Raw genomic sequence first — 23,435 nt, 5'->3', positions numbered from 1 at the left:
GCATGTGTCTCTTGCAAAAAAAGGATCTTGGTCCCATGACGTTCGGACTGCAGCTGAAGTTCTCATTTTCTTAAAATATCCCAATCCCCGCACATTCCAGCTCATGAAAGTCAGATTATTTTCAGTCAAAGATGCAGCAGCGTTCGTATCACCGGGGTGTTAATATCCAATGGACCGGTTTAGCAGCCCTGTAGCCCCAGTAATTCAACCTTACCCTGTGATCCGCCTTCGCTGCCAACGCCAAGCTTTTTATAACATAACACCCAACGTAACCCACCCCTACCCAAATCCCTCCCCCAACTAGAGGAATGACAATCCCAAAACCCCTTAACCAAATCCAAACCATTGGCATCAACGCCTGGGAGCCTGCGGGGGCTGTACTGGTGGAGCCATTCCGGGCCAATGGCAGATCCGGTTAAAACATAGTGCCTGCAATGAAGCTTCGTACGTAACTTGGAAAATATTTTTGCACATATTAATGTGGCTCAAACATGTAGAGGTGAACCAAGCTGAGCTTGTTAAGGAGTACAAGCTTAATATATTCCTGGCATAGGGAGAGGGTTGGTGTCGGCGACTCCCCACCGGGACAGCTGAGCAGTTGTAAAGACATGATTGGAGGGGAGGGTCAACCTGGGAAATGTTATTCGATGAATCTGGAGGCCTCATCCGGTATCGTGAAAAAAAAAAAAAACACCTGGTTTTTGAGCTCGACGCGCAGTTTGGCGGGATATAACATAGAATATTTGACTCCATGATCTCTAAGCCTTCTCTTCACCGCCAGGAAAGTCTTGCTCTCCCGTTGGACAGCCATCAAGAAGTCAGGGTATGGGTGTATCCTTGCTACACCCAGCAGAAGCTCTCCCTAAGTCTTGTGGCTCTGAGGAGGACATCACGGTCTCGGAAGTTCAGGACGCGAGCTATAATGGGTTGTGGAGGTGCGCCCGGCTTAGGTTTAGCAGTCAGGGCCCGGTGCGCCTGCTCTATAGCAAACTGTGGAGAGAGCCTTGGTGAGTCAAGAAGCGACAGCAGTGTATGTTCGACATAGTCCTCCATCGGCTCATTGATGCCATTCTCGAACATAGATAATGCAGAGGTTGTTACGCCTCAATCGGGATTCCAGGTCCTCATTTTTCTTTTCCACCTCAAGGACTCGGTTGGAAAGAGCTGTGACTTCCGAACGTAGAGCCCCAGGCCGTCCTCGGCGGAACTCGCCCTAGTCTCGACCTCCGACACTCGACTGTCAGTCCTCTCGATATGAGCCTTGATGGAGGATATGGTGCCATTCGTGTCGTCTAACTTCGAGTGGAGTGTGGTAAGGCCCTCGCGGATGAAGTCCATCATGTTCTGGGATTCCGAGGTGACAAGGGATGAATTGGCAGGGGCCTGCTCGGGGACCTCCTCAGGCGACCTCACCGGAGTCTTCGTAAATATGTTTATGGAGCTCTGCTTTTTCCCGGCCCCTTTAGTCATTGTGACGATGATGAGGGACAGAAGGGGTGAGGGAGAACCGATGGCACCCCCGGTCAGCGCAGGAGGGGGACCAGTAGGATATAGCCCCCTGGGGGTCCAAGCCACCCACCTCCGCTGCAGGCGGTCGCTCGGGATAACAGTAGGGTATTGTATTCATCCCTGTAAGGTGAAAGAGGTACCCCAGAATGTGCAGTTGTTTGAGGTGGTGTGGGGCGGTAGGCCACCATATTTGCCTGTTCCCCAGGGTGGGGGACCCAGAGGATCGGCTAGGTGGTCAGGGGGTCCAGCGTGCGTGCTCTCGCCCCAAAAAAAATAGGGGGGGGGGGATGCGATCACCACCGCAGACTATGGGAACCTGGCCTGTAGCAGGCGAGCCGGGGACGGAAATCCATATCCACATCCACATCCACACCCACCTGTGCGCAGACAGAGGCACCCACTGCAGCTCACCGAGTAGATAGACGTTGCGTCCTCCACTCTGTCCCCACGGAGATCAGGAGCTCGTGTGCAAGTATCTTGTATTTGCTGAGGGGGCGAGGACGCACGTCCCTCCGCCCCGTAGTAGTAGCTAAGGGAAAGTTAGGGTACGTATACCATCGTTAGTAGGTCCCAAGCCATGACTTCTGGAATATGTGATGTGGTCCGCGGGAGGCCCCCGTCAGTGTGTGGGGCGTACAGTCCGAGTAGATGGGAGGCCACGATGATGTTATCAGAGGCTAGGGCCCCTCCGGGCTCAATGCAAGAGACTGGCGCGGTCCGATCCGCGCAACGCCGGGGCTAGTGGAATCAGACAGAGCCGCGCCGCAGGGGCGCCTTGAGAGAAGGAGAAGGAGGAGCGGAGACAGGACAGGGTCCAGGGCACAGTATAGTTTCAGGTGCGAGCCAACGCAGCCCAGTGTTATTGTCCCACCTCGAGGCCAGGGGCTACTGGCAAGTTGTCTGTGGAGCCCCATAGGGTATGAGTGCAGCAGTGACCCTCCACAGGGGTGCGCATGGGGGCCCTCCACTTCCACGTACCTTATGGCCACAGGGATCTGGCTGTCTAGTGCACGTTGTCGGGGGAGCGCGGTACCAATGGCTGGGGCACGTCCCGGCCGCACAGCTCCAACGGCCGCGGTGCACAGCCTCAGTGTGCACACAGTCCGCCCCTGATTCTTGCCTCTATTCAGCGCCGCGGAGGCGTGTCATCCCTCGGTGGCCTCCGCAAGGGTGGCGAGGAGTCTCGGGCGTCCCGTGCGGTTTTGTCCGCCTCTCCTCTGGCCCAGGATTTTGGTGCGTATGCGCGCCGATGGGGGTGGGGGAGGGTGGGGATGGGAACACCGGCGCCCGATTACAGGGTCCCCGGCACGTTTTTGCACCAGGATTTGGACCAGGTGGTCCCTGGGCCAGTAGCTCAGGAATCGTGAACGCTGGGATCAAAGCTATGGTCAGAGAAGTGCCAGATCAGGATCTTGTGATCTGCCTGCCACGGAGCTCGAGCTTCAGGCGGCCATCTTGTTCGGCGCTCAACAGTGCCCCCTTTCTCTGCTACTTAACCTCTCGCTAAATCAAATAGCCTGGCTTGCCACTGCGCGGTCATCTCTGCTTCTTTATCAAGCCTAGACTGTACGGATCCAACAAAAGATTAGATACAATCAAGGACTAAGCCACACAAACCTGTTGTATCGTTTAAGTTTTCATACAGCTTCAGGAATGGGTTCACTGCCACTGTAGGAGCTGCCATTATCAGGTTCTGTAGTTGAGCGTGGTCCAATCATCTGTGCTTGGTGTGTCCGAGGCTCCCCTATGCCCCTCAAGGACTGGATCAGATGTGTGTCGGTGGAGGTTGATGAAATTGACATCATATCTTGAAATGTAAGATTGGTGGAATTGTGAACTTCTTGGGATCTAGAAGCTGTCCCCATAGGTTCTTTTTGTGTTTCTATTGCTCCAGGGCTACTAGAACTACCCACTGCCACCCTGGTTTCTTCCCTTGTTGCCAAGCATGGGGGCAACTGGATTCTGCTAGGATCGGGGAAAAAAACAGCCTCCACACCAGGAGTTGCTGGTGTCGAGGTGTTAGTCCTGGTATAGACACTTAGTTTACGCTGATGACATTGCGTGGAATTTAGGGTCGCTATAACCCGGACCAGTCGATGCTCCAATGCAGCGTGTTGACGTTCTAAAAGTGATCCAGGTGAACGGGATGGCAACACAGGGACCAGGTCACTTGTCGTCTCGGTGGGTGGCAGCACGGCATACTCCGGCGAGTTGGACTGGTGAGACTGCTTCGAGATAAGAATAATCATCCTCAAGTACTGATGCCTCCTCAGAGGCCAGGTCCATCGTTGTTTCTTCCGGTGAAGCAGCCATGTCCATATTATTCTCCTTGGAGATCTTTATACTAGTGGCCCCTGTCTTCCTTAGCATTAGTGGGCTGACGGCGTCCGCTGGCGCTGGCGTCGACGATACAGGACGACGGAGAACTTGGGTGAGTAAAGATTGAGAATGCTTCAACAGGGGAGCGTCTGTAGGAGGTGCCATATGGAATAGTTGTTTTTCTGGTCCTCGTTCCCTTTCCTCTTGCCCATGTTCAGTTCCCCCTACACGGTCCCACTAGAGGTCCAAAAAATGCTCTGTTCCGTGCCCACTCTTTGTGTTTCAGGGCAGGGCCACATGAACAGGAGATCTTGGCCCCCCACCCTTGAAGCCATTTCCTCTTGCACTTCTTGTGCAGGGTCTTGGTAAAACCATTATTAAATGGACCAAGACTTGCGGTTTAATCAAATGGCAATTTCCTTTTGGCCAGTACTGCTGTATTGGGTGACCTGATAACCGGGAGTCTTAGCACAACCTCTCAACGCACCTCAGTCAATCGACGGGCAGATTTCTCGCCGTCAGCACTTTTGGCAATTGGGTTGCGTTACTCTGTGAGGAGTCTTCTCCACCACGGATGCAGATGTTTCCTTCGGCCGCTCCCGCTGCCCAGCCTGAACAGACTGCAGTGACTGCTGTCACTCTGCAACTCACTCCGCGAGATTGCAGGTGGTTATGAGAGTGCTCTGCCTTCCAAAAGGATAGACACAATAGACCCTGTCGGCTTCAGCGACTGCTTTCACTCTGCAACCAGTTTTACCTGTCTATAGTGGGGAATGCATTGAAATATGATGTATTGATAATAGTGTGCAATAGAAGGGAGCGTAGGAGCTGCTGTGTGGGAAGGAATTATTGAGTTGAAGGCGCATGTAAGTATACTTGACTCTGGTCCTCCTCAAGCAGAAAACCATGTTATTGTATGGAGGCTTAACAATTTGTACTCACTGCTGGACATTGGCGAGTATAATTGATTCTTTGTGAGTAAGAAATGGTGTGCTGTGTACATGAGAAGTGAGTTGGTGAGTTACTTGTGCTTTGCTAGTACCTTGCAACTTGAAAATGTTACCCATTATCTAAGTATTTGTTCTGTGAAAACTGTAGGTTAAGTAAGACCAGTAAGGGCTAGTAGCAAACCGAATGCTATGACAACTACTCCCTGAACTTTGAGTGACCATGTCTTCCATTTGAAAAGCTGGAAAAATCTTGTCCAGATCAATTGGCTTGCAAAAGGTATATGACATTTTTGTTTGTTATTTTGTTACTAATTTAAGCTCGATTTAATAGTTTAGGTCTCAAACTCTGCCTATAGGACTGAAAGGCGTTCCTGTTTGGACTGCTTGTGTAGGAGTCTTCTGCGATGGTATCTTGTAGCGTTAGCAGCGATATTTGATTTTTACTTTGCAGCTATGAGGATTTTGTTTGTGTGCTGAAATCTTAGTCAGTTGAAGATTAAAGCTCTAGGACATTTGGGATTTCTCTGGGGAAAAGATTGGGTTCGGTCGGCTTGATCCATTTCAAAGGATGTTATAAACTTGATAGTTAATATCTTTAGTAGCTGATCCTTGAAGGCCACAGGAATAATCCTTTTAGTTCCACTTTCTCAGGGAGACGAATATACTAAGATTGCAACAATGACAACCGCCTTACAAAACAGAAATAGAGACATGACTAGAGACCAGCTTCTTGATCTTAATTTGAAGCTCACTTGAAGTGTGTTACAAGGTGCTTATTCTTGACTACACTTTCGTGACCACAATGCAGTTTTTGAAGTCCTGGCGGATTGCTGTGATGAATGAGGTCTGTGTTGGTTTTTGGAGATTGCATGAGACATTGTTTTGAAATTACTTTTAATTCCAATAAAACAGTTTGTGTCTGAAGATATATCCTGTTTCCCTTTAAACTGGTGAAGGAGGAATCCATGATTCTAATTTAGGCCTTTTGCTGGTGATTTGGTCTCCTTGGGTTGTAATGAATGGTGAAGAGTTAACCACCATGCAACCCTTATGAGTATTATGACCGATACATGTACGTTCTTAGTGATTTTAATAAACCAACTACCCACTTTTCTTCCTTTCCTAGATGCTCCTTGAAACTTGGAGAGGCTTTCACTTCTACAATCTACAAGAAACGATCCATCTCGACACGCATACTAGGTGAGTGGGACAGTTGATACCCTAGGACGTAGGGAAAATTAAGAGATCAATGGAAGTGGCATGGGCATTCCAGACTTTCACCTAGCAATTACTAGAGTATGTTTACTGGAGTCTTGTTTTTTTTTGATAGTTTTTCTTCTGTACAAATGGTTTACCCTGGCTACCTTCTTGTCTTTAAACCAAGTCTCCCTCCTTTTGTTGTGATCTATCTGTGGAGGTCACACAGAACCAACTTCATTGAGCCACAGACCTTTTAAAAAGCAACAAAAGATAAAGGTCCAAGAGTCTGAAGGCAAATGCATGTTAGCCCAGAGCAAGAGAGGGGCTGCTAGTCTGCTGCATCAGCCAACGAACTAGGAGACACTGCTCACAGGCTGAAAGAGCAGATTGGTGAGAAAGATATTAATGATGAGAGAAGTATACACGGATTGGGTGGGGTGAGGTGAGGTGACGAACACCAGAGCGAGTCAACAAAGAGTGATGGCAATAGAGCTGCCAGTCCAGGGCATTGGGCCAAGAGAGGACAGTCCGTCCTATACAAAGTAAAGAAACATGTACTGGAGTGGTGAACATGGCAAGAATGCAACAGCAACGAAGAATAATGAAGAGCAGGTTGAAGAGCTGAAGGAAAGTGGGGGGAAACATGATAACCTTAAGGCACTGATTGAATCCCTGCGCAGAGCTGCAAAGGATTCAGGCTATCAGAGGAACCAAGTCCAGTAGCACAGTCACAAATTGAAGGTTGTAAAAGAGGGAGATGCCAAGGAAACTGATGCATGATGGACCACATTGTACATAATGCAGAGAAAATGGTTTTCCCAGCATGCATTTCAAGTCTAGTTTAGGTAAGCCAAGTCTGATCAGCATTGTGTTAGATTGCTTGTGGTTCAATACCCAGCACAACAGTCTAAGAATCATTGAAAGTGCAAAGTTTTATGTATGGTGAGACATAAAGTCCAGCATTTTGAACAAAGTCTAACAACCATTGCAAGTCACTAGTGTAGGTCTAATGAGCATTGAGAGAACGAAATATGATGCAATCTGGGAGAAGCAGTTAACATTTAAATAATTGAAAGAGCAGACTGGGAAAAGAAGCCTAATCATTGAATGGCTAATGTCCAATGCCTACTCTGACTGGAAGTGAAGCAATGATTCCAGATCTAGGGAGAAGACTGACTAAAAGAGGGGCTAAATCATTGGACACATTTATGTTTAATTGGATGGATTGGCACTACAGTCCCAAATGTTAAAGTGCTGGAAAACTGAAGTACTAAGACAAACTAGAACCATGTCTTTACTTTCTTTCTGGAAAAGATACAGATCCATAATCTGTATCTACAGTGGATACAGATCTATTGTTGACTGACAGAAGGACTTGCGTTCTAGACCACGTACGCTGAGGTTCAACCGGTCATTACATTCATGACCAAACTGAAAAGGGAATGGATGCATTGGTTGACAGTCTGCATAAGAGTGAAAAGGAAACTCTGTTCTGAATGCTTGTATGATTGGTAAACAAGCCGAATCACGTATTACAAGACCCTAATGGATTGGTATTGATGAACGTTAGGAAGGGAAGTCTACGACACCAGCTGGGGGATAATTCGAACTATGAAAGATCACATGAAGCAGTTGTTGCAAGTCATTCACCCCAGTGCGCGTTGAAGGATGGCTTTGATGCAGATGAGTTGCAAAATTGAAGGAAAGGTGGAGCATATGTTAGACACCAGGAACAGTTAAGTATAGAGAATTAACTTCTTGAATCCCAGATTGAAGCTTTGAAAATAATATACTCCACTCACTATTCAATAGAAATCTACTTATGTCCAGTGAGTAAGTCTCTTATGCTGGCAGGGAGGTTGCTGCATGTCAAAATGGGACCATGCAGCCCAGCAGCTTAGTGTATAGGTCAGCTATTTTGTATGATTTGGAGCAAAGTCTTTAGCAACAGCAGCAGTATTCGCGTATCTTCAGCCATGGTTCCTTTTAAGAAGAACTAAGGAAAGTCTTAGCAAGGGCAAATGTGGACTCCTGAGGCAAAACACAGAAAGCGGAAGAGTATGTGCTTCACTTCTGTTTTAAAGGTGTCTGGTTGGTATAGAAACATCCTTTTGTCCCTTTTTTCTTAATCCTCTCCTTCCCTCCCAGAAAAGGTGTGCTATCCCTTAGCTGAATGTATTATTTTTTTTTACTGCAAATTAAGTTATGCCAACCTTTGCCAAATTCTGTTCAACAAGGTAAAATATATTAAATGGTTTAGCTTTTACTGCTCTCCTGTGTCCACTTTTTTTGCCTGAGTTAAACCCTTTGAATCAAGTACTATTCCCTGGATCTTGCATGTCGCTAGCTAGTTGTGTGCATTCTCCAAACATCACACCTGTGCCCAATGCCCACAAAGCCAAGTGATCACATTTCTCCATGATGCCCGTTGTGCAATGTAGCAGTGGTGTTGTTGCTAAACGGCAAACATTAGCTGTTTCTGACAATGTGGTAGGTAAAGCCCAAAATAGACATGCCAGCTGAACTATGTGCGGGGGGTCGTCTGTAATCGCAATTAACACAGGACACATGGCTCAGTTATTGAATAACTGGAGTGGCCAAAGAGCACATCAGGAGCAAGATGCCTCAACTTGCTGCTGCCATTACCAAGCTACGCCAAAGTCTTAATATCGCCTCTATCCTCTTCTCAGCTACAGCCCACCAAGAACAAAACACAAGAAAAAGTGGAATTCCCCAATTCACCAAAGAAAATAAGGATTAAAAGGCAAACCACAAAGAACAGAAGTAAATCCTCAAGGCCTTTGCTGTGGTACTCTTGCATGTATATCTTACAGGCCTACTGAATCCCTTGGATGGCCCAGCAGAACCAATCACTCCTAAGCGAATTGTTCTGGAACTACCCGCCCGCCCCGTGTGATAGGATGAGTGGGACTTTCATGTAGAAGTCTTTATTTATTTTTTTTTTTGTTTTCTTTTTTTTTCTCTTCAGATTCAATAAGAACTTTATGCAATTTATATGTAAAAAGACCCTTGGAACTGTATCCTGACTTTGAAAAAGTCAAGTCTATCAGGAAATCTGATTTAGTTCCTTTGTTTGGAAGAGAGATCTACATCCTAGCATTCTGGCATCTTAAGGGTCCATGGCTGAATGTGTGGTTTCTTGCAATGGCACATGAAACAAGATTAGGGGTTTATATCCTCCACATTTTACTTGAATGGCAACCAAATCCGTTTTGGCTGTAATCCTTTCACAAATCCCTTTTGGATTATATGTACTATTGTTTTAGACAATAGCTCAAGGGCTAATGCTGCATTTTGCCGATGTGTTCTTTACAACATTTGGTTAAATTCTGCTTAAAAAAACTTTCCACCACATGCTAGTTCTGAAAAACATGGTATTCTTCCAAAATGTATGGTAAAAGGAGCACAAAGACATGGGAGGATAAAATGCACTCACTGTAGTGACTATTGCACTCCAAGTTCATTGTTCGCTTTACTCCATACTTAAAGGAGTACATTGTATGGCAACGGGACCAGGCTCTTACTTACATTTAGGCGTTGAGCCACTGTCATGAGTGTGGAGTGGCCCACAGACTGGCATTGTTTCCAAGCAAAACCACCCCTGCGCCAGTCAGGCTAATTGATTATGCATCTTTTAAGGGAGATGGTGAGTGGGCTTATGGAATAAAGAACACTGGAGTACAGTAGTCCATATGTGGGTAACTTCCTTACTACATCATCGCTCTCCATTCACTCTTTACTAATGGGGAAATACCAAAAATGATCCCAAAAAAGGGATGGTGGGATAGACTGATATTAATATGTTCTGGAAAATAGCCTTTCCAAACTTCACATCAGATCTAGAGTTGGCGGCTATACAATACTGTGTACAAAAAACAATTGAGAAGCGAAAGTGGCTGTATTGCTGATGACATTCCAGCGTATGTGCCTGACGCACCATAACCTGGTTTCTAATTGCGTTTGTGCATAAGCACTCTGGGAAAAGTGGGTGGTGAAGGTGGGGGAAGTGATAATAAAATAAAACAGTATCAGTCTAGCTATAGAAACCTTGGATAACTTTTTGTCTGGTTGTGAAACACTGTACATGATTTTCCTAAAGTACTGCATCCAATTTATATACAATGTCAGTGCTTCTCCTACGAGATTCTGAAGACTTTGCTCTGCCCCAAATGTGGATCTAGAAATAATGTGAGAGAGAGTCTCTCTTGGTTAATGAGGAAGGAGGATACTACTTTAGTCAGAAAGGAGGGATGTGTTCCGAGGTCTAATTAATCTTTATGGCAGACCAAGTAGGATTCAGAAGCCAAAAGGGCTGGATCAGAGTCCTGCAGAAGTTGCAGCTAACCTAAGGCCCCCTTTCGCATGGCTATCCTATTGTCTGCCGATGTCTTTGGCTCAAAGTGTCAGTGGACAGGGGCTGCCAAAACGATGGGTCCCACAGTTGGATGAGCCCTGACAGCTGGAAAAAGGTTATCCAGTGCTGTTTTGATGGACTGAACCACCAATTTTGGGAATGTAATTTGTATTTAATTTTAAAAATGTTGTTGTTCCTAGTGTAAACCTCGCTCTAACAGCTCTGCGCTTTACAAAAGGAGGGCGCCAGCATTGGGTTTGTCATTTAATATGGTAGCACAGCATTGAACTCAGTATGTCTCAATGGCTACCAGAAAAGCAAGGCAGGATTCCATCTTAATGCCCAAGAGTCTAAGAAAGAAATGGGTATCTAGTATAAAGACATGGGAATTGAATCCCTCCACCCTCCAGGTACAGTGGTAGAAACAATCTATTTACTCTTATAGTGGCCTCCATTTTTCAGTTGGCAAGGAAGAAAACATCTGAGCTTCTCACAGGTAAATATGGTTTAGAGTACTTTTGCATATGCTTTCCCTTAGGTGGGAAGGATCTCTGGACCATGAGTTCCACCTGCTACGCGATGTCACGTGGAGCCAGTAAATGGTAGGTATTCTGCAGACCATTTCCTCCTGCACCAATATCTTTGGTAATCTGAGCCAAGAGTTGATATCTGGCAGAGCAACTAGCAAAATACACCCTTTACCCCTCAATTAGTGTTACCACCACCTCCTTGCGAATTGGCCTCATTGACAGTGGCTCTTCTCCCAATCACCAGTTCCTCTTGCCCTCTTTGAGACCGTTCACGATTTTGTCTTTGTCTTGTGCTTACTCTGAAACGGTTCCAGTGTGACTGGACATAGAACACTTGCAGAGATATTGGTCAATGTACCACTTCCAAATAGCATTTGGCTCATAAGTTTCATTTGTCGTCGCAATGGAACCATTTGCCATCAGAAGGTGAAAACCTATCCTCGGCAGACAAAAGAAGCCAAACCAATCACCTGAAAAAGGGATCATTCGCAGGCTAAAAGGAATCTTGGCAGGAAGAATAAACAATTCAAGACTAACATTATTCAGACAGTTCCCTATAAAAGGGAACAATGCACTTGTCGGGGATACAGACACACCACCCCAGACTAGGAGTCAAATTGGACTAAAAAGGACACCAGCAAGCTTGCTGAAAGCAACACCAAAGACCAGACAAGGAAAGCGACCCATGGACTCAGGAGGGCCACTCTTGACTAGAGGGCGAGAATAAAGCAGCTTGACAAAAATCCTTAACAAGGTTGAAGAAAGACTTCCTGGTAGGAGATTGCCAAGAAGCAAACCGTAATTATCCCTAGGTTGAGGGCTATCAAAAAGCAAGCTGGACACAGTATTTCTGAAACTGTACAATAGATTAGTAACTTTAGAAAAAAAAACATTCCTTTACGCTGTGACACTAGTTTATCCCCATCCTGACCAAGTTAATAAAACTTGTTTTGAACTTTATTCAGGACTTGTCTGTTGATACTTCATCAGTTTACCTCATCAGGAACCAAGCAGCCGAGTTCATTGAATGAGGGGTGAATGAGCGTCTTCTCCTGTTGACAGTGGTTTTAGAAACAGGTTGGGAAGACTGAACCCTTATTCAACAGGCCCTTCAGGTCTGAAAGGCCAACCCTTGCTGACGGCCCATTTATTTGCAAGAATATTTGTTTAGTCTGTCGATCTTGTGTCACTGTTTTGATAGCCCTATCTTTAGTCCCTGTAACATTTCTCTGGTTGTATGTTATTTTAGCATTATTTTGTGGTAATTTACTGAGTTGAAATTGCTTCAAATTCTTTATGCGTGTGCTATTTGTGGCTAATCTCTGTTAATGGAGAAGGGTCCGCCAACCTCTTTTATTTCTTCATTTTACTGCATTGTTTTGTTCCTCCTTCTGTGTTAATACCTGTTCATTAATAAAAGATGTAAATTCAAAAAAGGTTATACGCCCCTTCTTCACCATCAACCCGTCCATACTCCCTAACCATGAATTACATCTATAGAATCACTGCCCCACAAAGTAATTTGAAGTAATTTCAACAAAGTAAATTACCCCCGTCATTCACTGTGTGACAACAATGGCATATGCATTTTCCCTTAACCTAATCTCCTGCCCTGCACTCTTAGCTGGACACTGTCCGACACATGTAGGACATGACTACTTTCTTGAATTGAAATATAAGAAAAAGGCCCATCTTTCCCTATTACTAAAGGTATCACCCTGCCTGTCTAAATTAACTGAAGGTACTCTTCTGTTGTCAGAAAGCCAAAAAGTATATTTTGTCCTCGGTCCCAAACCTAGCTCTACCTAACTCTACCTGACCCTACCACTAATATGAATATCTCAACATAGGGTAAGAGACTGCCTCTCTTCTCCTGGTTGTCTTCTTCCCAGCAGCATTCTCTTTAAGGCTGTATCTGATTCCCTGTGGTAATTGATACACAAATGTATCTGTTTAGAATATAGGATTCTTTAAGTTATTTTCCCTGAAGGTGTTCCTTCATAAACTTGTGTTGCTCTTCCCATTTACTTGTGGGGCTTGCATTCTCTTTAATGCCTGATTTACGACACATTTCCTTGAAATAGTTTCTCAACACTCTGGTCTTTGCTTGCATGTTACTTATATTCTTGAGGTTTCACAAACCCTAGGTTTTGTATAACTGTACCCAAATTGAGTCCCCCTCTCCTGGATTATTGCTATTGGATTCTATTTTATGATTCTGTTCCCTTGACAATCTGATTTCACAATACGTTATATATCTTTGCAGTGAGCTCTCTCCTCTCTTCAAGCTCAGTACCTGGGGGCGTCTCCCTTCCTCCCAGGTTAGTCGCTTGCACTTTCTATCTGTTTACCAAACAGCGTTGTTCGTCACGCTCTGTACTCGGATAACTCCAATTCTGTTCACTTGAGGTTCGACTTTTATACTTGTGACTGAGTTTTCTCTCCTCCCAATATTTTTCCCCGGCGGCCGCTCACCTCTCAAGTTCTCCCCAGTACCTTTTCCAACGTGGTGGCACCTCGCGGGGCTCGGCGTGCACTCTTGTATTTGGCTTCTCAGTTTTTCTTCTGTGTGTCTGGCTTTGCTGGCATAGCATTCTCAGCTCCTCTGACTGGTCTTGACATCGCACGTTGGGTGTCTCGCTCACCATTAAGCAGCTGTGGTCTCACCACCACCTTGCACGTGTCTTAGGTCCCTGTTTGGGCAACGTTTCTACTGTTGTAGGATTATTCATCTCCTTGGCGTTCATCACCTTTCAAAAAGACACGTGCTATGACTTCATTCTGCTCTGCCTCTCCAAGGCATAATCTCATCAGGGGGCTTCCCCTGCATACCACACTCTCCTCACAAGAGCTACTACTCCCAGTGATGTACATGTCTCTTTTTAAAGAGACATCTATTTTTCTTGGTATGGCTGTTTTTGTTCCCACATTGCCTGAAGCCAAACAGAAGGATGACAGATTTAGACTTCATAGCAGGTAGTCCCATATATGCAGATAGGGTATTTGGCCTAGAATTCCTCCTCTGAATGGGAGTCCTTCCTCCCCTAACGAGGGGGGTGGAGGGTGCTCACTCCCATTCATGTCCCATTTGCTCAGATTCCTAGGGAGGATATTACGTAGCGGGTTCACCTCTCTAGACTCAGAGGGGATACCCTGCCCCCCCAAGGGAGAGGTATGAAGTCTCTTCTCAGTTTTACTGCATTCCCTTAAGGTTGTCATACCGAAATATAATTTACTGTATTCCCTCTGTGCCCCTCTCTCAGCAGAGATCAAAGTAAAGATTTGATGAGTAAGAACAGCTCGCAGTAAGCAGGAGCTACTTTTGGTGAAACAGGTATTAACATGTAGTTGGCACAATAGATGAAAACTATAACCTTGTGCTCAATATGCTCAAAAATCCTTGATGTTGCTTACTGCACACTTTTAATCTAGTTAGTTATTGTTGCATATGTATGTTTCTATATCAAACTAACAATGAGCAATGCTTGTGTAAGCTATACCCACAAATTAAATAGTTTAGATTTCCTTGCAGCTTTCATCGCTTCTTCAACAAGGTGATTGGCACTGGGAGTCCAGTACAAGCTCAAGTAAAATGCATCCTCCATTAGTACCGCAACTCAAGAGTCGGATGCTAGCACAATGCAAGGATAACCAAAGTCGCCCATGGAAATGTTGATCCAGGAATTTCTTTGCTTCTGGGATCATAAAGAAGTAAACCTTGTCCGAGTACTCGATTCTTAACTTGGCAGGGAATAACATAGCATATTTGACCCCATGGTCCCAGTGTTTTTCACTGCCATGAAGGTTTTCCGCTCCTGCTGCACTGTGATGGAGAAATCGGGTTAAAGGTGTATTCTATTGGATCCTAACAGGAGCTCCCCCTTGGTCATGGCAGCCCGCAGCAGTGCAGCTCGGTCTCTATACTTCAAAACTCTGGCGATAATTGGGCGGGGATGGGCTCCCAGTTTAGGCTCTGTGGTCAGTGAACGGTGAGCGCGTTCTATAGCAAATTGAGGCGAAAGCGTGGGGCCGTCAAGCAGGGAGAGGAGGGTGTGTCAACGAAATCCTCCATTGAGCCGCTGATATTATCCTCGGGGACCCCAATAATGCTAATATTATTTCACTGTGAAATGAACTCCAAATCCTCATTTTTCTTGCTGATGACCTGCACCTGTTTGGTGAGTGCCGTGAAGTCTGTTCTGAGAGCGTTGATGTCATCCTCCGCCAGCCCGACCCCGACCTCGACCTCGGTGACACGGGTGTCCGTCTTCTCCATGCGGGTATTTATGGCGCTGATCGGGCCACTCATGTCGTCAAGTTTGGTGTTGAGGTTTGTGAACCCTCCTCGCATATAGCCCATTATCTGCTGTAGCTCCTGTGGGTTCCTCAGTAGAGAGGGGGGCCCGGCTCCGCGTCGCCTGCACCCCTGGTTCTCTAGGGGTGGGTTTAGCTAACATATTTAAAGAGCTTTGCTCCCCCCCCCCCCTTTTCGGATTGGCGGGCCAAATAAAGCAGCAATTGCTGATAAGAGGGCAGGGAAGGCTGCAAGTACGGATGATGCAATGTCCAGTGTATTACGCCTCACCCGAACTATCAGGCAGATGGGCTATGGTTGCGACACCTGGAGGGCCGGCGGTGACCCATCCACAGCGCAGGGGCAGCAGGGGACAGTTCCAGGGGTCTGCCGCCTCCTTTGTGTGTAAAAAGAGCTGCTCCTCAGAGATGCTAGTCAAGACCCAAAAGTATCAGTTGTATCTGCCGCAAGACAGGGGAATCAATCTGTTCTGAAATCTTTAGGCACCGGTAGCTAGTTGGCCACTTGCACACTGGAGCTGGTAATCCTCAGGGTCAGCAGATAGGGCGGCCTGTTCCTAGTATCTGGTTAGGTGTCTCCCGGTCTCGCTTGTCAGGGGCAGAAGCGTGAGCCAGAGAGGCACCCAGCCCCAATGCAACTGTTACAGAAAGCATGCACAATACAGCTGTAGCAGGTATGGGCTGTTGATGTCCTGGGTAGGATGGGATAGCAATGCCTTTGTTTAGTTCAGCAGTATTTAGTGAGTTTTGTGTGTGACTAGGGTGTGTGGGGCGCAGCATGATGACCACCGGCGTAGGAGCCACCGGGCTGAGCAGTGTGTTCCACGCGCATAATGGAAATGGGAGCATGTAGTTCCAATTGGACACCCAGGTCCCGAGCCAGCTCTGTGTGGAAGAAGCAGACCCAGCAGGTAAGGCAAGGGAATGGCACAGACACCAACCCACCCGCAACAAGGTTCCACTACGAGTCAGGAGAGGAGCTACGCCAGGCTGCTCCGGTCTTTGGAGTTTGGCAATACCGAAACCCGAGGCATGTGGAGGTTGTCTGTATGTCCGGTCTCGCCAGTTGGAGCTTATCAGTAGAACAGCACGCTATTGGAGCAGGGGCAGCCCCTGCAGATGGATCTCGGACTCTGAGCCGTCAGGTTTGCCGGGATCAGAGCCGCTACCACTCCGGCACCGGTCTGCACCAGTGACGGGGGTGCCTCCGGCAGTCCCCACCAGCATCCGTCTCCCCTCTCATGCGCTCCCTAGTCTGTCTAGGCAGGTCTGGGGAAGCTAGTGTGCGGTGTACCGCTGGCCCCCGCAACCACAGAAACAAGCCACCCGTTCAGTTTCAGTGCACCAGGGTAGCAGGCACCCCTTGGGCCGTGCGGATATGGAGTGCAGGCAGCGCGCTACACCCATGGCAGGAGCGAGTTCCTCCTGGTGCGTCTGGTGTCGTTCCCCCATTTCCGGCAACCCAGCAGGGCAGAAAATCGTATCCAGCTGGATGTCGTCAAAATCGCACACCAGGAGCGCAGGGCCTCAAAGGGGCTGGTTGCGGTCTTGGAGCACCAATAAGCCAAGAAATCGTCAAGGGTGGTGTTATACCCCACCGGATCAGATTCCGGTCGTCTTTACTGTATTCAGCGCACAGTAAGGGTGTTTAAGCAGCTGGCTTGTGGTCACGGACTGCAGAGCTACTCGATGGGCAGCCATCTTGATCGCACGCAACGGCGCCCCCCTAATTGCAACCAACTTCTAATGGACCCAACTAGAACTGCGCTCGAGCAGTCACTCGGACGTGTAGGAAAATCTGTTTTATGCAGTCTGTATAACCATGCTACTGATAGTGTTTATGCTTGCGTTAACCATATATCCCCAAGACTCCTTTAACTAAGCACACTAGAGCTGATCAAGAGTCTACACCCTATTGAAGCACAATTAAAAAAACCTGAGGTGGTTAACATGGAACATTGCAGGTCTGGCTAAACATCCGAGTGGGTAGATTTTGTTAATACACATGACATTATTTGCTTTCAAGAAACAGGTTCATGTAAAAACTTGATGTTTGCGGGGTACACCAATTATCCCAGCAATTTGCCCTACAGGTAAGTTGGGCCTCCCTAATGGGGAGACTGTGCATATGGATTCAAATTATATTGATTCACAGATCAACCAGTTAGTTGCCAACTCCCCTTACCTGCATGAGCTATTTCTGTATTGCCATGTGGTACGAAAATCTTAATATGTAATGGTTTCAACTGTCCTTGTTGTTCAATGGGACGATTGAAGCAATTGGAGATTCTAGTGCAAGATTGGTTGCAGTGTTGGGTATGTGAACCAATAGTGGTTATTGTGGTAGACATGAATCTCCAATTTGAACCACAAAAGGAAATGTTAAACCTGTTGGAGGGTACCATTTTGGATATCCTGCCGTTTATAGCACCATCTAAGAGTAAATATTATAGATATGCTGCCCAAACTGCAAGATTGTTTTTTAGAATGGGCTTACGAGCTTGTAACAGCTGGGTGAACTCTGATATTCCTCCTTCTCCAATTTACCATGGGGAAAAATAGTCGTATTGATTATATTTTAATTGATCTTCCAATTGAAAATGTGCCAAATCCCTGGAAATTTGAGACCAGAAGGCGACCATAATCTCGTGTTTTACCTTGGAACTTCATAACCGAGGGAGTAGTCGGCAGAAGCAATCAATACCCAGGTATTCCCATAAATAATAGGAAACGGTTGAGTTGCGAGGATATTTTCGCCAGGAGGAATCTCCCATCAGCCTACCAGGAAATGTTATCTGATCTTGCGGAGGTCCTGGGATAAAATCTTAGTGACACTGATTTTGTATTAGAGAAACATTCAGCCATGTTCTCAGTTTTGATGCAATTGGTTTCTGATCCGGGGAAATTAGCGTAATGTACCAGGGTGCAAAAGAGAGCTGGTATGATGGAGAATGCAGGAAAATTAGACAAAAACAAGGTAGTGCGATAAAGGCCAGAAACACTAGTGGGGAGGATGTGGTCAATGGAAATTCAAGGCATTGGCAGTTGACAAGAAAAGACAGATAGCTTAAGAACTGGGATGCCCTGGCAAAGGCTGATTAGGATAAGGCTAAAGCTACTAAAGGGTTCTGGAAAATAGTTACTAATGGCATGCAAGCTAATCTGAGTAATACCGCCATGACCGTAACTGATAACTTATGGTTTGCCCATTTTACCTCTCTTTATATAGAGTAGAGCTTGTTTTATACTGTCTCCCTGGGGTAGTTTTAGCCCTTATGAATATGTCTGATCTAGCAACACCTTTTGGAATTTTCACTACCTGAAGTCCTCTCGGCTATTAATACGCAAGCCAGAGGTAAAGCCCTGGGCACAGATTGTATCCCGGTGGACCTCTATAAGAGTGAACCTATGATATGGGTCGCTTATTTATTACTTGTAGTTAATGCTATTCTTAAAACTGTAATGAAGCCAGCAGCGTGGCATAGTGCTGAAATAGTTCCAATCTTCAGAAATGGCAAGTCGAGTCGAGTAAAATATTGTCCAATATCACTGTTGGACACCAGCAGTAAGATATTTGGAAAGATCCTGCCAACTAAACTGGATGATTGGACTACTGAGACATGTGCACTCGGCCATTTGCAGGCAGGATTACGTAAAGGGGTGAATACAATCGATGAGGTGTTCAGATTAGAATAATTATGAATAATTATGTTACTCTTAAAGGTGGCCAAATGGGTATGGCCTTTATAGATCTTAAGGCGGCTTTTGATAGCATTTCAAGATGTGAACTCTGGCATGCACTGATCGAGATGAGGGTTCATTATCCCTTACTTAGGGCTAATATAGAACTTTATGCTAATTCAACTCTAAGGTGAGATTGGGTTCAGGGGCAAAGGGGCATTTTAACTGTTTCCCAGTGGAGAAAGATGTAAGGCAGCAATGCCCTGGCCCTTTTCAACCATTTTACCGGCTCCATGGCAAACTTTACTTTCTCCAACAGGTCTGTGCATGGTTCGCTGCAGGCGATGGAGGGTGAATCTGCGTCCCTGGGATGCTACAGGTAAGCGAACGATCCACCTCCTCTAAGACACCTTCCATAGAACATTGTGCTTCTAACTTACTTGAGCATGAAATTGCCAAGCAGCCACATCAAAAAGGGTCTCTTAAGCCCAAAGCCCAAAGCGATTGCTTACCGAGAAAAGATCTCAAAGTATTATACTAGTGATTCCAAAACACCGCCTGCACAATCGGCTACTCCCCTTGATTCAAGATGTCACTGAAATGCACTCCCTTAGCAGACTGACTTTAAGTGTCTTAGTCCTGAATGAATATCTTCATTGGAGTTCCAACTATTTACAGCCACAAAGCCTCCCACTGCAAATGGTCTTGATCCAGTGGAAGTAAATAAATGTGTCCTGCTACAACTTCTCTCATATTCCCTGATGCAACGGATTCAGCGTATATCGATGCATTGCAACACAAAGCTGAAATTATAAATCCAGTCCCTCTAACTGAAACGAGCAAGACTGTCACCCTTGCTCCTTGTAACGAACATTCAGATTCATCATACTGAACGTGATATCATTGAGGAGAGCCTGTTAACACTGCCCCCCTGATGAACTCTATTGACACGACTGCAGTATCCGATCTAAGTCCCTCTCGCACTGAAGGTGCGGGTTTAATCCGCGGCTCTAAACCGTACTACTAAATCTCTGAATAACTAACCAAAAATCCACAGATGAGTTTATCAATTGCAAAAGCCTTCAATATAATTGACACTGATGAGTAATTTAGTCAACCTGGGTACGCAACCCTCCATGTTGGCTACTAATCCTGCAGCCTTGACTACAGCAGTTACTATCACTGTGTCAGGCCCACAGTAACATGACAGTGATGGATCCTGACATGGATACGATATTAATGTCTAATTAAAATCCTCACATGTTGTAAGTTTAACAAAGCCACCGCCCAGCTCACATTAGTACTACACTAGTGGCACAGTAGAATCTAATAAGAGAACTGCCATGTTTTAGCGTTCTAGATGACTACTCCATCGTACACCTTAAAGATATAAGCAAAGCTGCTACTTGCATCTCAAAAGTTATCCAAAAATAAAACTTCAAGGAAAAACAATGGCAACTTTTTAAACCCTATTGGAAATCACAAAAACAAGAGGAGAGCGCGCCAGAAGATATAACACAGGAAACATATGCAAAAGGCTTATTTGCTACGCTGTCATTCTCCCAATAACGACACTGGAGTCATGGCAGAACCCATTAGCAATTGTCATGGAGATGAGGAAGCACTAGAGGTGTTGTAAACAAGTACTCCACCCAAGCCTTGTGTGAAACCCAAGAACAAAAAATAGGGCCATGCAGTAAAGGCACAATTTCAGTCATCAGTTTATTATACAACTTTTGCATTCTATTTCTCAACTATGTATAATTACCGCAAACAATACTGCAATTCTAGACTTCTAAGAAGCTATGACTTCTCGGGGGTTAGGCATTGCAAGGGGAGAAGGGATCGAGGAATTCTCGGGGTTTAGGCATTGCAAGGAACATATTCTCAAATACCATTGTGATTGGGTCGCAGATACCAAAGGGAGAATGTACAATCCTTGGCCCAAAGAGGCTATAATTACAAGGATGTGTTGGGACATATGTACATATCCCGCTGCGAAATCTATAGGGAGAAAGTTGAAAAGTAGGCAAAGCATCCTCTAAATTTGGAGAATGGTCAAGGATGGTGGCTACACCCTGTGTCGTACCCATGGCCCAGCCCCCATTTGGGTGTTACCCCTTGCAATCAGCAGAAGGTAATACCAACCCCCGGTTTGTACCCCAACCAACACCAAGGCAGAGAGCTCCCGCAGCTAGCGCGAATGCCGCAAGCCATTCAGTAACTAATGCTAATCGAGACCCAATTGGTTATGGAAGTAGAAAATGGGGCACAGAGAATTGGAAACGGCGCTCCATAGGACAGTAGTAAAGCTGGTGCGAGCATTGTAGGAGTAGGGGGAGGGACTGAAAGTGACGATAGGCTCAGATGAATGGAAAGCAGGTGATATTCTGTTTCAAATTGATAGTGATTAAGGACGTGCAAGTAGAGGCAAACAAAGATCTCCCCCAATGCTGGGGGGAAATCTAGAGGGTCCATTGTGTACTGCCAGCATAGATTATGACTTGACTCGAACGGCGAGAGATGCAGAGGAGGAAGATGAGTGGGTGTCGTAGGTGGAGCAGGAGATGATCGGGAGGATGAGATACCGCGAGTACCAACACAGGGTAGAGAGCCTTTGGGGACTGGGACACGGGAGGGCACAAGAAGTGTCCTGGTCACACATGGACGGAAATAATGTCATGAATGCATTACCCTCCCAGCGGGGGCAAGTACATGGATATATGCAATAGAAAAAGACTGCAGGAATTACATTGGCAGTGGGGGCATGCAAAGTGTATTTGCCGTGCTGTTGGAACAGACAGACAAGATTTGGAGAAAGACTGGGTGGACAGATACATAATGACAATCGTGATGGAGCACAGTTTAATGACTGTTGAATGAGATTAGGGAACCAGTTGGGGGTCAGCATACCCAGATGCACCAGACATCAATTTGATTATGGCCCATACCATGAAGTTGGACGAAGACCCTGCATTGTATATAAACCAGATTAAAGAAGTGTGCAGGGCAGAGACAGGGGATCCCTGGGACAAGTATATAGCATTTTTATCACATGTTGCGAAAGGGACTCCCCAAAGATGTGCAAAAGGATTTAGATAAGGTAGTAGGGATAGAAGGGGTGGGATGGACTGAGAGTCAGGCAATAATAGTGCATCATTGCAGGCACAGGAAAAGCAAACTTCTGCTGAAGCGAATTCAGAAGGAGTTGGAGAAGTTAAGTAGAAGGAGCACTGATTACCAGCTCACCTGAGGGGCAGCAGGACACAAGGCATTCACTGGAATGGATGGAGCGGTACTCTGACAAAAGGGACACAGGATGTTCTCAGAGAGGAAGAGGTTGTTTCCATGGCGGCAGAGAAGGTAGATTCTGGGGTATGAGGTAGAGATTTGGGGGACCGGAAGTGTGTTGGGCATGTGGCAAGTCAGGACACTTTGCTTGAGAGTGCAGGAGCAGACCAGTGTATTCTTATGATCCCTGTGTTTATCCTAGTGGGCCTGAGTATGTGCTCACATTCCACAAACCCTGGACAGCCACTGCAGTAAGAATATTCATCGCCTCCACACCAGCAAATGCAGAACCCAGGTTCAAACCCTGCACCAGCGTATATACAGCAGCAAGCCCCACAGCCCCATTTCAGTCCTGGGACAAGAACCTCCTGCCACAGGGTATAGTAACCCAATACACTGGAGCGAGTGTACTATGTGGGAGCGTTTCTCCACTCTGGGGGTTGAGCCCCTATCCCCAATAGGACCGCCCACAGCGAGCCCCGACGTGCCCAGTCCTGTCAGTCACTGGTTGTGGGTGGTTGACCTCCTTCCTCCGGGACCAACCCTCCCAGGTCCAACTTGGGTCCTTTCTTTCCACCACCTCTCTCCACATGTGGTGTCCCAGGGCTCTATCCAATCTCCCTGGCTCTTCAATGTCTACTTGGCCTCGTTGGCCCACCTGATGCAACCTTTTCCTCTAACTTTCAGTGTTATGTGGATGGAACGTTGCTCGCTTTCAGGCTCCCCTCTGCCTCCTCTTCTCTCTCGCTCATTCCTGACTGTCTCTAAACGATTCAGGATTGGTGCGCCTCCAACGATCTCTGCTTTAATGCCAGTAATACGGAGATCCTTCTCATTGGGATCCCTGCTCCCGTTTCCCCCTCACTCTGGCCGCCCTCCTTGGGCCTTTTTTCCTTTGCCTTCCTGTGATCTTGGACTCCACGCTCTCCTTCTCTGTTCACACTCTCCACTGGCTCCGGTGGCTACCAGGATCAAATTCAAGACCCCCTGCATTGTCCACAAGGCTTTCTGGGGCCGAGGCCTGCATTACATCCAACTCTTTCAAAATACCTTCCTTCTCAAGCCCTTCGCCCAAGCCCTTCGCTCGGCTACCGCAAACTCTGATGGTTAGATGCTTCTCCAGGCAGAGAGTGGGGTGGGGGGGTAGATCTCTCTCCTCCACAGGTGCCTCACTCTGGAATGGCCTCCATGCCCCCCCTCTCAAACCTGTACCGGACCACCTGATGTTCCCGAACCAGTTCAAGACATTTGTTTTCTTCTTTCTCT

The 23,435-nt window shown here is 46.5% G+C and overlaps 1 protein-coding gene across 8 annotated transcripts in view; it reads left to right on the top strand.

The window, feature by feature from the left end:
* PPP6R2 (protein phosphatase 6 regulatory subunit 2) overlaps positions 1–23,435 on the top strand; it is a 2,012,581-nt gene that overhangs the window by 99,171 nt on the left and 1,889,975 nt on the right. For 6 of the 8 annotated variants that reach the window (XR_011281892.1, XM_069629515.1, XM_069629514.1 and 3 more), the window contains exon 2: positions 5,905–5,978. The gene's annotated coding sequence lies outside the window, so the exon portion shown is untranslated. Of the gene's footprint in view, positions 1–5,904; positions 5,979–19,197; positions 19,258–23,435 lie in introns of all 8 variants that reach the window. The other 2 variants (XM_069629516.1, XM_069629513.1) reach the window with 1 other exon arrangement.

Source organism: Ambystoma mexicanum, chromosome 12, assembly GCF_040938575.1.
Source record: "Ambystoma mexicanum isolate Mex_15411 chromosome 12, UKY_AmexF1_1, whole genome shotgun sequence".
In the NCBI taxonomy this organism is placed as follows: Eukaryota; Metazoa; Chordata; class Amphibia; order Caudata; family Ambystomatidae; genus Ambystoma; species Ambystoma mexicanum.
Note: the sequence above shows the minus strand (reverse complement) of the source record. Positions and strands in the feature narration are given on the sequence as shown.